This window comes from Oncorhynchus clarkii, chromosome 6 (genome assembly GCF_045791955.1).
Source record: "Oncorhynchus clarkii lewisi isolate Uvic-CL-2024 chromosome 6, UVic_Ocla_1.0, whole genome shotgun sequence".
Classification (NCBI taxonomy): Eukaryota; Metazoa; Chordata; class Actinopteri; order Salmoniformes; family Salmonidae; genus Oncorhynchus; species Oncorhynchus clarkii.
This window is the reverse complement of record NC_092152.1, coordinates 44,684,918-44,701,324: the sequence shown is the minus strand read 5'-3', so window position 1 is coordinate 44,701,324 and position 16,407 is coordinate 44,684,918.

The window sequence follows — 16,407 nt, the reverse complement described above, 5'->3', positions numbered from 1 at the left end:
CACCCCTGGCCTTACTGAATAATATATGGAGGAAGCTGAGACGTGGCCGCTGAGGGGTAGGGTGAGGAAAGGAGTTGGTATTCTGATTCCATTTGGGTGCACAGGGTTCCTGGTGACAAGAAAGCTGTCCAGATATCCCTCCCTGCCCCATCAGATCAAATCAGAACAATAGTGATCTCATTTTCTCCAACAGGACCCAAAGTCATTGCTAAGGTTATTTCTTAAAGTGGCATGCATGCTCCAGAACGTTGCAAGCTGAAGTATGTCTAGGGCAATGTCTGAGTAGAGGTTAACTAGTAAAATCACTGGTCAATTTATGCCCAGTTTAAGACAGTTCTGAATAAATGAAAGTATGAGGAGAACAGAATAGTTACCTACTTTATCCTGCAAACATAAATCTTACAAATAGCTTTCTGGAAAACGTACTAACCTTGAAATGACAAAAACCTTGTTCAAAAGACCCTTATTTTCCTCTCAAATGGAACTATTCTGAATGCCACGACATGTACTATGGCAGAATTTTCTACATGTATTTATTTATTTAAAAAGAATACTGTATACAGGCACCAACATTATATTCTGCTGCCAAGCAACCAAATGTGAATTCTGTCCTCTTCTGACTTTTCTTTGATCTCTATCCCTCCTCAATGAGTTGTTTTTGTTTTGATTATTAAATGGTGACATATTATTATAAATCAAGCCAAGCTCTTGAGCATGCTTTAAATATAAAATAACATATGCAAATTATCCCACTCAATGGACGATACAGAAATGCAATGCTTGCGTTTCGCACAACATACCACCAGCTTCCATTAGAATCTAAAGATTCTAAAGACGTCTAACAAAAATAACTGTCTCAAAATAGGGTGCGAGTGTGAAAACACTGCACATGTATCGACTCAGACAAGGTGCAAGGCATAGTACTTGATAGTAGACATTAAACTTGTTATCATTAGGCATTTCTCTTTGATTTAGAGCCTCTTCACACTTAAACTTTTCATAAAAATACCTTCAGCTTTTCTATTACTCAAATGCAAACTTACGTACTTTCTAAGTCTCGACCACCATCTCTGGAAGTAGCGCATGACACTTGCCCAACAGTTGCACCACTTGAAGCAGGGCAGTGTAAACAGAATTGTCCAGTTGAGCCAACTATCCTACATTACATGAATGGTAATAGTAGAGCAATGTTTTTGAAACAGCTGAAATGTATAGATATTTTCTTGATATTTAAAGAATTGTGTTTCATTGAGTTAACTGAAATTGCAGAAACAGCCTGTTATATTCTGAAATTGTCGCAGTAGCTGCCTGCTGGACTGAGTCACTTACATTATGGAAGCCCATCCCCCACCACCAGAAACATGTCAAATGTAGATCATACAAATAGGATTTGGTTTTCCTAGGGCCATAGTAATACATCAGCTGTGCTGTGCTACGATGGAACCAGATTTGTTTTCTAATCAGGTCATAAGGTTAAATTTAAAAACTCCTGGCCCTAGGGAGGATGAAAACAATAAAACCGTTTACAGACAAAGCAAAATCTAATTGTCACATGCTTCGCAGATAACAAGTGTAGACCAACGCTGAAACGCTTACTTTTCCAACAATGCAGAGTTGTATTAATTAAAACATTAAAATAGTGACATGAAAAATAAATAGTAGTCCGGGTAGCCATTTGATGAACTATTTAGCCATCTTATGGATTGGAGGTAGAAGCTGTTGGTTCCAGACTTCTGCGATTGAACAAAAACTAACAGGGCTGAGCTCGCAGTATGCAGGGTTGCATTGTGTAGGCCTTCCCAGCTAGCACATTTGGTTCCTTGGAAGTTGTGGGATAGTATGTTTTTGGTTTCCCATTGGTTCTGGGAACAAAGACATACATTTTCTGACCGGTAAAAAAAATGTTGTTTTTTTTCATTCTGAGAACAAAAGTGAACATTGCTTGTTCTGGGAAAACATTTTTTAGATTGCAGGTAGGTACTGTTTTTCTGTGCTCCATTTTATTTACTTAACAAATAAGAAACACTCAGAATGTGCACTTATAAATCATAATTTTTAAAATCATAATACAGCTGTAGACAGAAGTCAAAGATCAAACATCACACATACAACTGATGTCTCTCATGAGTTCTGCCCCATAGAAAAAGTCTAAGTTGCTTTTATCATGCCTGTAGTCAACCCCCTGTGATGTCATTGCATACGTCATTACCTGCTACTCCTCAGACCAAGCTCATGCATACACAGCTTTACTAACTTGCAAGAGATACAATAGTTTCAGTGTTTTCTAAGGCCTCTGCAGTAAATGTCCACTCCTCCAAGTTGATTTATAGAAGCATGTCTGACTAGCCTCTTATCTCTTCTACTCCCCTGCAGGGCTCTTTGTTCATCTTTGTAATGCTTTCTCACAGACCCCATTTCTTTATGAGGCAGAGACTTAGAAAAGATTGGAACAATTCTAAAACCGTACAATGAATATATATATTGTTCATCTGTAGTCTAGGACCCTATAAAATGTAGACGAGGGGTCCCATAGCCCCTCCCCTTCTATTAATACAACATAAGAATAATCAATTATTATAATACATCAAACATTTGGTGCAGCCCCTATCATGACCCCAATTTGACCCCATCAGTACTGTGAATGTTTTACTATGGTTCCCTGAATGTTTTCCTAGGTGGTTTTAATGTTCTGAGAACATGTTTTAATCAGTATTTTAATAACCCTCCTAGCTTAGTTTGGATTAGAAGCAGAGTAATTTTGCATGTTGACAAATCATGAGGAATTTTATTTAATATGTTTTGGGTGGCGGGTATTCGACTTTCACTTATACCCACATTTTCAGTCGCAATTTGCTTTTACCACATGTAAAGACTTGCACGATATTAATAAAAATAAAGCCTGGTTTGTTATAATGTTGTACGTTAAGCCTGTACTTTTATATTCAGATAAGAGGGTTAATCGTTCATTTTTGATAGGCTAACGTTACTTGATGAAGACATGCTGTAATATCCTCTGTGCTTTAGTCTTGAAGCTGAAATGTAATATGTAGCCTGCATACGAGAAAATAGCACATACATGCTTGTGAATTGTTGCATTAGTCAAGGGTGTAATATGTTATGTTTCATATGTAATATGAAAAGTCTGTCATTGTTGAATAGTTTGTGATTACTGGCTAGTAGAGGCTACTGTGATATTTATGGTCAATTTGAGATTTGGACCAAGAATGTTTCGTTTCCAGTCATAATAAAAGGTAAGGCAAGGTTGTAATGTGAATTGAAAAGTAGAATTCTCTTTCGCCACCAAGATCAACAGACTCTCCTTCATATCTCGTAGCGAGACTATGGTTAGAGACCCACACACACAGACGGATAGGGAGAGCAGTGGTGTGTATTCATGGATGCCAAGGGAGCCAGGCTTCCCCCAAAAAAATGTATCAAGAGAGAGATTTTTTAAATTTAATTTATTGTTAGTCCTCTCTGTGTTTCATAATTCCCCTTCAATTCACAAGAGGCTGAATGTATTTCACCGGAGAAAGCATCCGAGCAAGCGAAACAGCGCCCCTCTGTCTCTATGTGTAGCCCATCTATCGGATTCTGTCTGGTCAAAATTAGGAGGACATTGTTGCCCCCTGTAGGATTGAATGCAAGGGAAGCCAGTGAGCATTTGGCCTCCATTGCTAAAAAAGTATCAAATAATATCCAATCGGTGTTGGGCTAAACTGAATGAACTCAACTTTGAATGGTTCTGGCGCACCAAGATAAAGTGTCAAGGGAAACTTGAATTGTTGCATCTCGTTGTGTCGTTGTCTTCCGGTGGCTAACTAGCTAGTTAAAATTTGCCCCCTCCTAAATTAGCCATGGATGGAGATACAGATTTGGACATGTGGTATACTTAATTCTCCGTACTGGCCAATGATAAAGGCGATTTTGATCCAAACATAAATTCATACATTGTTGTGCCCCTGGCCTGAGATGGAAGTTCAATATGTAGCTAGATGTAGTAGGCCAATGTGAACTAGCTGTCTTATTGTTGCCCATGAAAAGGAAGTTAGGCTAGCGAGCAGGCACTTTAGCCAAGTAGGTTAGGACAACAAAAACTAAAAGCGTGCACTGTATGACAGAGTCAGAGACTGTTTTGCCAACATGAAAGAAGATGGCATTGGCGTTTCTCTGCAAGTAGGGCGAGTCAACATGTTTTTTCTACTTGCACGAACACACACAGAAATCAAAACCATGGCCAGCCACATCATATTTAGCTTATGTTGGACAAAAGTACTTTTGGTATCTTTTAGTTGTCACTGCATTAGACTAAGCATAGGTGATTTGATGTTGAAATGGTGCTGGAATAGTGGAGGCAACTCATGTTGTTTTCTTTGCGACTTGCGTTAACTCTCCATGGTTCTAAATCAAGAGTTGTTTAGTAGTCCGAAAATGTCAGAAACATCACCCACGTACAGCTACTTAGAAATAGGCGGAGACAGAGAGGAGGGTGGAGAACAGGGAGTGGTGAGGGAGGGAGACATTTTCTCTGGAATGTTGGAAGCTATCAGAACTGACATGTAACCATAGACATTCTTAAATCTCTGGCTTTATCTCTGTGCCTGTTGACCTGCATCTGTTGATATCTACCATCTGAACCCTAGCAGCGCAATGGAAAGAGGTGCCTCTCTGTTACTTTAACAAGAGGAAAATATGGTCCGTCACGATTACAAAATGGTCCACTAGGCCATGGATTGGCTGTGTTTTCTTCAATTGGTAGTAGACATATTTTGGTTTTGGTGACAGCTGGATTGGCACTGCTTTGTAATTCCTTTGTAAGAGCAAGCATCTATACTGTCTGCCTTCTTGACAATTGCTTGTCGCATAATAACCAAAGCCCTTGTGATTCACAGAGAGAAATCTGCTTCTCAAATGGTACTCTATTTCCTATATAGTCAACTACTTTTGACCAGAGCCCAATGGTCCCTTGTCAAAAGTAGTGAACTACATAGGGAATAGGTTACCATTTGGGATACAAAGATGACTCAATGTGCAGGAAAGTCATTTGAGGGGAAAATCAGTCACCGCAAATGACAAGTGCAATGATCATCACTTCTATCAAGGATGCCTGATTTTGTACTGTGTTGTACAAAGGTTTTCAGGTACATGTCAGTGAGTTGCTAATAAAGGAGAGTATTCAAATGGTCTGTATACAAACAAATCATTAAGAAAGTGTAATCATAAATGTAACAAGCTTCATGATTTGCTGCAATCACAGTAACCTATGGGGGAAAAAATATTATAATATTTATGCTGGGAGTACACAGGTGCCCAGCCCGTGTACTCCCAGCAGAGGGAGCCAACGTCATGGCACGTACCTCCCCTCTATCACCAACCCCCGGTGTAGACCTCCCGGGATACCACTATGTGGTATCGACATTGGCTCCCTCTGCTGGGAGTACACAGGCTGGGCACCCCGACACGGATGGCTCCAAGTAGAGGTAATTAGGGGTGAGTGCCAACCAGCTGTGGAGGCCACATAAAGGGAGCACCGTGGCACACTGCGGGAGAGAACAGAGAGACAAACACGGAACAGAAGCTGAGAAGAAGGACCGAGCCAAAGCTACGTGATTTCGTTATGTTAATTGTATTGCCTAGTAAAGTCGTGTTTGCTGATTAGAACCTCCCCCTCAGTGTTAATCTCTGCACGCTCAACCCAACACCCCACAGTTTACCACAAACGGTGGAGAATGCAGGCAACTCAGTAGCTTTGGGTGCCGTGGGGTCAAGCGTACAAAGGAACTGGTGGCTCAGTTTATCCTTAGCCAGCAGAAGCAACAGGCTCTCCAGGAGCAAGCACTGGAAGAGCAGCACCAACAAAACCTCAGACTGGTAGAGGAGGTAGCGCAGTTGAAGGCTGGGATGGCCCAGGAGTCTAGCCCGAATCAGTTCCGCATCCCCCAGCTCCGGGGTAAACCGGATGGCGAGTTTTGTTACCTGTTGGGCGCACACCGAGACAGCCCCGCCGATGATTCTTGTAAAAATCGATGGCGTCAACACCAGTGCTCTACTGGACACCGGCAGCATGGTGACCCTGGCCCCCCTGCAGTGGCTGAGTGTCCTGTGATGAGTGTCGTGTGTACACGGGGACACGAAGAGGTACCCAACTGTGCCGGTGTGGATAACCACCCCAAGGGGAGAGTGCCAGATGCGCATGGGGGTGTTTCTAACCTGCCCGTGCCCATTCTCCCCGGTAGAGATTTCCCTCTTTTCCAGGCACTGTGGAGGAGGGACCTGGGGAGGCGCGCACACGAGGTAGGAAGGAGAGGAAAAAGGACGGTCACCTGTGCAATCCACGCCCCGTAGCGAGAGGTGTCCACTGGGCCCGAGATGAACCCGGATGAGGGAGACGAGAATGTGCTGGGAAGCGAGCCATCGTCTGAGGAGGACCTCAGGCTCCTCTTCATGGAGGTGGAAGCACCAGACGTACCTCCTGACATGGGAAAGTCTCACGGGTCAGTTCGGGATGGCCCAGTTAGAAGACCCCAACCTCCAGAACGTGATTGCGGTGGATGGCATGCTGTTACCTGGGGTAAGGGAGTGACGCTAACCCAACTTCGCCATCAAGCATAATTTATTGTAACAGGTAGTAAAGCACAAAGGGGAGACAAACGAGTTGTTGCCCATACCCACCCTGTATGTTAGGACTGTCTAGCAGATGGAGAAAACCAGGGAGCAGATCGGGAAACGGTTCCACTGGCCCAGAGTCAAGCACGCCTTGGAGGACTACTGCCGTACCTGCCCGGAGTGCCTTATCACAGCTCTGAGGGCACATTATAGAAACCCTTCAGTTCCCTTGCCCATTATAGGGGTGCCGTTTGAGCGGGTGGCGATGGATTTGGTGGGTCCATTGGTGGAGACCACGAGGGGACACCAATACATCCTGGTAATTGTGGATTAAGCCACGCAGTATCCTGAGGCGATCCTGTTACGCATGGCAGCGAAAGGTATCGCACGGGAGCTCTTCCATTTATTCTGCCAGGTGGGTATTCCACGGGAAATTCTGACTGACCAGGTCACTCTGCATTCATGTCGCATGTAATGAAAGTCTGCAATCTATTACGAATCAAACAGGTGAGGACCAGCGTGTACCATCCACAAACAGACGGGCTAGTTGAACACTTCAATAAGATCCCTAAAGCAGATGCTGAAGGTCATCGAGAGAAGGGAGGAACTGGGACCAGCTGATGCGCACCGAGAACATCAGGTGGGGTGAGGTACCCCAAGCGTCCACTGGGTTCTTCAACATTGAGCTCCTGTATGGCCATCAGCCCCGTGGACAGCTGGACCTATCCAAGGAGGTCTGAGAAGAGCAACCAATCCCCCTGCGCAGTGTGGTGGAGATGAGGGAGAGGATGATGGCAATTTGGCCAGTGGTGAGGGAACACATGGCCCAGGCGCAACACGCCCAGGAGCACGTATACAACCGGGGGGGCCCAACCATGAGAGTTCCACCCGGGTGAGAAGGTCTTGGTGCTGATCCCCATAAGAGAGCAAATTCCTGGCTATGTGGCATGGGCCCTATGACATCGTTGAGTGGGTAGACGACGTCAATTATAAGCTTTACCATGATAACTTACAGAAGAAGTGACACGCACGAGAGGCGCTGTGCGTAATGTGGACCCGGCCACTGCAGAACCAGCCCTCTGTCGAAGTTGCCATGAGGGAAGACCTCAGCCCGATCCATTAACAAGAGCTCAGAAAGTTGGTTCAGTGGAATACGGCCGTGTTCTCCGAGGTGCCAGGGCCCACGGATCTTGTGGAACATCATATCCACACACGTCCGAGTGAAAAAATGAGTAAACGGCCATACCGAATACCGGAAGCACGGAGAGCAGCGGTCAAGCGCGAAGTGACGACAATGCTAGAGATGAAGGTACTGGAGGAGTCACAGTGAGTGGTCTAGCCCTATAGTGCTGGTACCGAAACCGGACTGAACCGTCCGCTTCTGCAATGACTTTGGGGGCCTGAACGAGGTCAGTAAATTCAACGCCTACCCCATGCCCCGGGTGGACGAACTGATCGACCGCTTGGGGAAGGCAAGATAAGTCAGCACCCTGGACTTAACGAAGGGGTACTGGCAGGTTCCACTGGCAGCGACCTCCCGGGAGAAGACCGCCTTCTCCACCTCAGGGGGGCTATACCACTACCGGGATCTTCGTTTCGGGCTCCATGGGGCCCCAGCAATCTTTCAGCGACTCATGGACCCAGTCCTGCGCCCGCACTTAGTACGCTGCTGCTTATTTGGATGACAATCGTACACAGTGACAGTTGAGAGTCCCATCTATGTAGGTTACAGGCAGTGGTGGACGCGCTAAGGGATGCGGGGCTAACCGCAAACTCCCACAAGTGAAAGCTGGGCTACGCCGAGCTGGAGTCCCTGGGTTATCAAATCGGAAGGGGAAATGTGAAGCCGCAAGAGGAAGAAAAAAAACGCTGCCATTAGGGAATGGATGGTCCCCCGAACCAAGAGGCAGGTGAAGTCGTTCCTGGGGTTAGCAGGCTACTACAGTCAATTTGTACCGAACTATGCCACAATAGCTTCTCCCCTCACAGACCTAATGAAGGCACGTCTACCCCAGACTTTGTCTTCCGTCCATCGCACCGAGGTGGTGTTCCACTATGTTCGCAACCAGTACTCATCACCTTGGACTTCTCAAAACACCTCCTGGTCCAGACAGACACGTCTTGTCCCAAGAGCAGGAAGGCAAGGCGCACCTCATGTATGTCAGCAGGAAGCTCCTTGATTGTCGAGGAGTGCCTCGCCGTGAAGTGGGCACTGTACACCCTCATGTATTACCTCAAGAGGAAGTTCACCCTGATCACTGACCATGCCCATCCCTTATGTGGGTGGCAAGAGGCAAGGACACGAATGACAGTGTCACCCGCTGGTTCCTATTCTTATAGCGATTCTCTTTCTGTCATCTACAGGTCGGGGGCCCAGCACGGCAATGCGGACACCCTCTCCAGGAGGGATGCAAACAAAGCCCTGAGCACGCCTCCCTCCTGGTCCATAACACCATCTCCTCCATGCTTTACAGTTGGAAATACACATGCAGAGATCATCCGCTCACCCACAACGTGTCTCACAAAGACACGACGGTTGGAACCAAAAATCTCCAATTTGGACTCAGACTAAAAGGACAAATCCACCTGGTCTAATGTCCTTTGCTCGTGTTTCTTGGCACAATCAAGTCTCTTATTAATGGTGTCCTTCAGCAGTGGTTTCTTTGCAGTAATTTGACCATGAAGGCCTGATTTACCCAGTCTGCTCTGAACAGTTGATTCTGAGATGCGTCTGTTACTTCTCCTCTGTGAAGCATTTATTTGGTCTGCAATTTCTGAGGCTGGTAACTCTAATGAACTCTGGGTCTTCCTTTCCTGTGGCGGTCCTCATGAGAGCCAGTTTCATCATAGCGCTTGATGGCTTTTGCAACTGCACCTGAAAAAAAAACGTTCAAAGTTATTGAAATTTTCCGTATTGACTGACCTTAATTTCTTAAAGTAATGAGGGACAGTCGTTTCTCTTTGCATATTTGAGCTGTTCTTGACATAATATGGACTTAGCCCTATTTGGTAAAAGACCATCTTCTGTATACCACCCTACCTCATCACAACACAACTGATTGGTTCCAACACATTAAGGAAATAAATTCCAGAAATGTACTTTTAAGAAGGCCCACCTGTTAATTGGTCCGCTCACAGACATTCAGAGACTTGTCCTGAAGCCACTCCTGCATTGTCTTGGCTGTATGCTTAGGGTCGTTGTCCTGATGGAAGGTGAAACTTCACCCCAGTCTGTGGTCCTGAGCGCTCTGGAGCAGGTTTTCATCAAGGATCTCTGTACTTTGCTCTGTTCATCTTTGCCTCGATCCTGACCAGTCTCCCAGTCCCTGCCGCTGAAAAACATCTCCACATTATGCTGCCACCTGCCACGCCAGGTTTCCTCCAGACGTGAAGCTTGGCATTCAGGCTAAAGAGTTCAATCTTGGTTTCATCAGACCAGAGAATCTTGTTTCTCATTGTCGAAGTTTAGGTGACTTTCGGCAAACTCCAAGTGGGCTGTCATGTGCCTCTTACTGGGGACTGGCTTCATCTGTCTACTCTACCATAAAGTTCTGATGTGGTGGAGTGATGCAGAGATGGGGATAACCTTCCAGAAGGGAAACCATGTCCACAGATGAACACTAGAGCTCTGTCAGAGTCACCATCAGGTTCTTGGTTACCTCCCTGACCAAGGTCCTTCTCCCCCGATTGCTCAGTTTGGCCAGGTGGACAGCTCTCAGATGAGACTTGGTGGTCCCAAACTCCTTCCTTTTAAGAATGGAGACCATTGTGTTTTTGGGGATCTTCAATGCTGCAGAAATGACAAGTGTGTGTTTGCGCCTTTCCAAATCATGTACAATCAATTGAATTTACCATGGGTGGAAGCATCTCAAGGATAATCAATGGAAACAGGATGCACCTGAGCCAATTTGAGTCTCATAGCAAAGGATCTGAATACTTATACAAATAACGTATTTCAGATATTTAATTGGTGATGTGTGTTTAATACATTTTAGAATAAGGCTGTAACGTAACATTAAATAGTACACGCAAAACACCAGTCTCAATGTCAACAGTGAAGAGGCGACTCAGGGATGCTGGCCTTCTAGGCAGAGTTCCTCTGTCCAGTGTCTGAGTTCTATTGCCCATCTTAATCTTTTATTTTTATTGGCCAGCCTGCAACTCTGCCTAGAAGGCCAGCATCCTGGAGTCACCTCTTCACTGTTGACGTTGAGACTGGTGTTTTGCGGGTACTATTTAATGAAGCTGCCAGTTGAGGACTTGTGAGGTGTCTGTCAAACTAGACACTAATGTACTTGTCCTCTTGCTCAGTTGTGCACCGGTGCCTCCCACTCTTTCTATTCTGGTTAAAGACAGTTTGCGCTGTTCTGTGAAGGGAGTAGTACACCATGTTGTATGAGATCTTCAGTTTCTTGGCAATTTCTCACATGGAATAGCCTTCATTTCTCAGAACAAGAATAAGTGACGAGTTTCAGAAAAAAGGTATTTGTTTCTGGCCATTTTGAGCCTGTAATCAAACCCATAAAATGCTGATACTCAACTAATCTAAAGAAGAACAGTTTTATTGCTTCTTTAAATCAGCACAACAGTTTTCAGCTGTACCAACATAATTGCAAAAGGCTTTCCTAATGAACAATTATCCTTTTAAAATGTCTAAACTTGGATTAGCTAACACAACGTGCCATTGGAACACAGGAGTGATGGTTGCTGATCATGGGCCTCCGTAGATATTCAATAAAACCCTTTTTAATTTTTTTATTTTAAATCAGCCATTTCCAGCTACAATAGCCATTTATAACATTAACAATGTCTACACTGCATTTCTGATCAATTTGATGTTATTTTAAAAATGGACAACATTTTTTGCTTTTCTTTCAAAAACAAAGGACATTTCTAAGAGACCAAACTTTTAAAACGGTAGTGTATATCTCCACACTGAGGTTGGAATAATACTTTGAGACCGCCTAAAATTTGCCTGTTTTTGGTGGGCTGGAGTTTTGGCCTGCCTGGGGCATCAAAGCTAAATAAATAACCAAGTGCTAAACTAGTTAATAGACCAATAAGAAAGAGTTCCAACCCTCTCCACCAATAACAGCTAGTTTTCAGTTTTCCCCTCCCCACTCAGACCAGTCCCAGACAGCTCTATAAAATTTGATTTGCAGAAAACATGGACAGAATCATGTAATTAAATCCAAATTCAGCAACACTCAAAATATGTATTGAACTTAGGAAATCAAGTACATGTATTGGACTTCATTATTTGCCCATGTTAATCATAAGACATCAACAAAATGTTCACAAGAATGCCTGTGTGCACGTTGTGCGCCTATGTCTAGTCTACTCTTTGTGTAGCCGTTAACGATAATGCTAATGATAAGTCTGCGAATAGATGGAAAGGCTTTCCCAAAAACCTTCAATTAAACATTAACAAAAAAGAGAAAACAGAATGAATTTTCCCCGAAATACTTAAATCTGATTTTATAGGACCTCTCTTAAGACCACCAAAGGCAAGTCTAACAGATAGTACTGAGCAAGAGAGCTTTGGGCTGATGCGCTGCACACACACAGGGTGGAGTGAATACAGTTTAAGGAGAGGAAGAGGCTGCCACATACAGACACACAGTAGGAGGCTGCTGGGGTAGGGGGGTGAAGCTGATGGATTTTAATGATGCCTTGGGTGTGCCTTTATGCACACAAGCAATAACCACAGTGCAAAATGTCTCTAATGAGAGTTTCCCAACACATACACAGTGGGTGGAAGTGATGCTGATTTTCATTTACTAGCCCATTTATAGGCCACTTGGTGATAGCGCAGTCAATATGCATTTTCAACAGCCAGCTCCTTAAATCAACATCATCCATGAGAGCTTTCAGTCCTGCAGAGCAATATGTAAATATATGGCTCTGGCCTAAAACAATGGTCCTGTACTCAAAGAAAATCAACATGTGGATTTTTACACTCACTGTCTGCCCACGTAGCAGACTCTATTGTCCTCAACCAAAGTGTCCATGTCGGTTTCCCTTTGAGCCAGGCGAGTATGTGTACGTGTTAACAGCAGCAGTCACATGCAGGTTTGGTCAGATAGCTTGCTGAGATTAGGCTACAGAATTTAGAGGTTTACACACATCACTCCGGTTTCGGTTTTAGGAACCATGTGGTGTAGAGCTCTGTATTCAACAAAGTGTCTCAGAGTAGGAGTACTGATTTAGGACCAGCTTTGCCCTTCAGATCATGAATACAACAGGAGGAAACCTGGTCCTAGATCAGCACTTCTACTTTGAGAAGATATGTAATACAGGTTCTGAACAGGTAATTACATCCATTTAGAGAAGACTGACGTCAGTAGTACAGCAGGGGAATGGCAATGTCAATATTCACACTCCTGCTCAAAACCCCCATTGCACTTTGCTCTGATATCTGATATCTGCAAATCACAGAGATGAGCCATTGATCCAGGATCAATAAAAGCGGAAAGCGGTGAAAGCGGACATGCGGTAGTTAGATTTGTGACTGCAGACACACGCCAACAGTAGATTTATGACTGATGATACGCACAGAGAAAGGCCCAGCTAGCAGAAAGATGTCCACAGTAATAATGGCTATCAAATAAATGCTCTGCCATTAGCATTGCTACCCCATCGCAATCCACAAAGAGACCAATTCTTGATTAAAACCAACTAGACAGGAGAAAGCCATTTGTTACAGGCTCATTTTAAAAAAAGGACAGACACTGAGCACTCTGATCACATATGGGGCTTCCACAAACGGAGGTCAGGGCCTTGCATTTAGCGCCGACTAAGCAGCAAAAACACATTAATTGCCGATCCTTGAAAGGACGCTCCATTATGCGAGGCAAACAAACCGCTCATCGGGTTTAATTCAGATGAGGGGTGTAACGGAGACATGAGACAAACAACAAAAAGGCACTGAAGACATTGATGAATATTACTCCTGGCAAGGGGAGACTAATGTGCAGGGCCTATTGATTCAGAGTGTAAAGGTTGGGAGAGGGGGGGGGGGGGGCATTGGATTCTAGTGGGGAAGGACTTGTCGGCCATTTCTACCTCAACAATCAGGGTCATAGAATTGAGATGGTGAGGCAACAGGTAAGGTAGAAACTGACCTGTTGGCTAAGTTAAAGTGGATATGAAGAGTTGTTAACATACCAGTACAGAATACTAGATCGGTGGTGACTGACAGGTGTACTGTATATAAAAAATAAATGTATCCTCAACAGCAATGGTGTAAAGTACTTAAGTAAAAATACTTTCAGCCTGAAACTCTTTCTAAAGACTGACTTCTAGTGGAAGCCCTAGGAACTGCAATTTGGGATGACTTGGGCTTATAATTATAGTACTAGCCATTGAAAATAGTGGTATATAGTGGTGTAAAGTGTTTTTTGGGGGCATATGTACTTTACTATTCAACTTATACTTCACTACATTCCTAAAGACAATACTCCATACATTTTCCCTTACACCCTAGAGTACTAGTTACATTTTTAATGCTTAGCAGGACAGGACATTTTTAAAATTCACGCACTTATCAAGAGATCATCCCTGGTCATCCCTACTGCCCCCGATCTGGCAGACTCACTAAACACAAATGCTACTTTTGTAAAGATGTCTTCGCGTTGGACTGTTCCCCGGCTAGCCATACATTTAAAAACTAGAAAATGGTGCTGTTTTGCTTTTACTCAAGTAGTATTTTACTGGGTGACTTTTACTTGTCATTTTCTATTAAAAAGGTATTTTTACTTCCGTGAAACAGAGTATGCTACATTCCCTGATGTCTCTCTGGAAAGCAAACCATGTCCTAATTTTGTCTACCTTGTTATCTAGAGACTGGACACTTGGGAGTAATATATTCAGAAGCGGTGGGAGGTGTGCACGCCTCTGAAGTCTGACCAGATAGCTCCTCAAGTCTACATCATCTGCGGCAATGTTGTTTTGGGTCAGCCTCTGGAATTAGTTTGAATGTCTTGGTTGGTCAGAACAATGGATCAACTTCGGGAAAGCCGTATAAATGGTCGTAGTGCTGGTAAGTTGACGCCTCTGATATCCAATAGTTATTCCCGGCTGTATGTATAAACACTTAAGGTTACCTGGGCTAACAATGTAAGAAATAATACATATAAAATACCGCAAAGTTTACGGACAAGCCAATCAGTTGTGTTGTGACAAGGTAAGGGTGGTATACATAAGATGACCCTATTTGGTAAAATACCAAGTCCATATTATGGCAAGAACAGCTCAAATAAGCAAAGAGATACAATAGTCCATCATTACTTTAAGACATGGTCAGTCAATGCGGAAAATTAAGAACGTTGAAAGTTTCTTCAAGTGCAGTCGCAAAAACCCATCAAGCTCTGATGGAACTGGCGCTCATGAGGACCGCCACAGGAAAGGAAGAACCCGAGTTACCTCTGCTGCAGAGGTTAAGTTCATTATCGTAACCAGCTTCAGAAATTGCAGCCCAAATAAATGCTTCGGAGTGTTCAAGTAACATCTCAACATGAACTGTTCAGAGGAGACTGCGTGAAATCAGGCCTTCAGGGTCAAATTGCTGCAAAGAAACCACTACTAAAAGGACACCAATAAGAACACTTGCCAAGAAACACGAGCAATGGACATTAGACAGTGGAAATCTGTCCTTTGGTCAGAGACCAAATGTAAGATTTTTGGTTCAAACCAGTCTTTGTGAGACGCCGAATAGGTGAACAGATGAACTCTGCAACTGTGGTTCCCACGTGAAGCATGGAGGTGGTGGTGCTTTGCTTGCGACACCGATTTATTTAGAATTCAAGGCACACTAAACCAGCATGGCTACCCCAGCATTTTTCAGCTATACGCCATCCCATCTGGCATGCACTTAGTTGGACTATAATTTGTTTTTCAACAGGACAATGACCCAACACACCTCCAGGCTGTGTAAGAGCTATTTGACCAAGAAGGAGCGTGATGGAGTGCTGCATCAGATGACCTGGCCTCCACAATCACCCAACCTCAACCAAATTGAGATGGTGTGGGATGAGTTGGACTGCATTGTGAAGGAAAAGCAGCCAACAAGTGCTCAGCATATGTGGGAACGCCTTCAAAACCCTTGGAAAAACAATCCAGGTGAAGCTTGTTGAGAGAATGCCAAGAGTGTCCAAAGCTGTCAAGGCAAAGGGTGGCTATTATGAAGAATCTAAAATGTATATTTTGATGTGCTTAACACTTTGTTTTAACACAATTCCATGATTTCATAGTTTATATCTTCACTATTATTCTTCAATGTGGAAAATAGAAAAAAATTAAGAAAAACCCTTTAATGAGATGTCAAACTTTTGACTGGTACTGTTAAGTTTTCCGACCCTTTACTCAGTACTTTGTTGAAGCACCTTCGGCAGCGATTACAGCCTCGAGTTTGACACTACAAGCTTGGCACACCTGTATGAGGAGTTTCTCCCATTCTTCTCTGAAGATCATCTCATACTCTGTCAAGTTTGATGGGGAGCATCGCTGCACAGCTATTTTCAGGTCTCTCCAGAGATGTTCGATCGGGTTCAAGTCCAGGCTCTGGCTTGGCCACTCAAGGATATTCAAATACGTGTCTTGAAGTCCCTCCTGCGTTGTCTTGGATGAACCTGAGCTCAATTTCTGGTCTCATAGCAAAGGGTCTGAATACTTTTGTAAATAAGGTATGTTCCTTTTTTAAATAAAATTTCAAAATTCTAAAAATCTTTTCACTTCGTCATTATTGGGTATTGTTTGTAGATTTGTCAACTCAAAGGCAATAACATCTTTAATAAATGGAAC